Source organism: Mandrillus leucophaeus, unplaced genomic scaffold, assembly GCF_000951045.1.
Source record: "Mandrillus leucophaeus isolate KB7577 unplaced genomic scaffold, Mleu.le_1.0 Scaffold156, whole genome shotgun sequence".
Lineage (NCBI taxonomy): Eukaryota > Metazoa > Chordata > Mammalia > Primates > Cercopithecidae > Mandrillus > Mandrillus leucophaeus.
Genome location: NW_012101543.1, coordinates 3,166,164 through 3,167,124, shown reverse-complemented (window position 1 = coordinate 3,167,124; position 961 = coordinate 3,166,164).

Genomic DNA, 961 nt, shown 5'->3' with positions numbered 1-961 from the left:
GATGTAAAATCCCTATTAAAAAAGGTATAGGGCCAGGTGTGGTGGCTCATGCCTGTAATCCCAGCAGTTTGGGAGGCTGAGGCAGGCAGATCACCTGAGGTCAGGAGTTCAAGACCAGCCTGGCCAATATGGTGAAAGCCTGTCTCTACTAACAATACAAAAAAATTAGCCAGGAGTGGTGGCGGGCGCCTGTACTCTCAGCTACTCAGGATGCTGAGGCAGGAGAATCACTTAAACCCGGGAGGCAGAGGTTGCAGTGAGTTGAGACTGTACCATTACACTCCAGCCTGGGCAATAACAGTGAAACTCTGTCTCAAATAAAATAAAATAAAATAAAATAAAATAAAATAAAATAAAATAAAGACCGATGTAACAATTTATTTAAAAAGTCAGTATTGGGCCAGGCACAGTGGCTGATGCCTGTAATTTCAGCACTTTGGGAGGCTGAGGCGGGCGGATCACTTGAGGTCAGGAGTTTAAGACCATCCTGGCTGACACAGTGAAACCCCGTCTCTACTAAAAATACAAAAATTAGCCAGGCACGGTGGGCAGGCACCTGTAATCCCAGCTGCTTGGGAGGCTGAGGCAGGAGAGTCGCTTGAACCCTAGAGGCAAAGGTTGTAGTAAGCCAGGATTTTGCCATTGCACTCCAGCCCGGGCGACAGAGCAAAACCTCATCTCAAAAAAAAAAAAAAGCAGTATTGACAGTAGGTCAGAACTTGCATCTTTTAGTTTTTTGTTGTTGTCGTTTTGTTTTTTTTTTGAGGCTGAGTTTTGCTCTATTGCCCAGGCTGGAGTACTGTGATATCCTGGCTCACTGCAACCTCCGCCTCCCAGATCCAAGCAATTCTCCTGCTGCAGTCTCCGGAGTGGCTGGGATTACAGGCATTCCCAACCATGCCTGGCTAAATTTTGCAGTTTTAGTAGAGACAGGGTTTCATTATGTTGGCCAGGCTGGTCT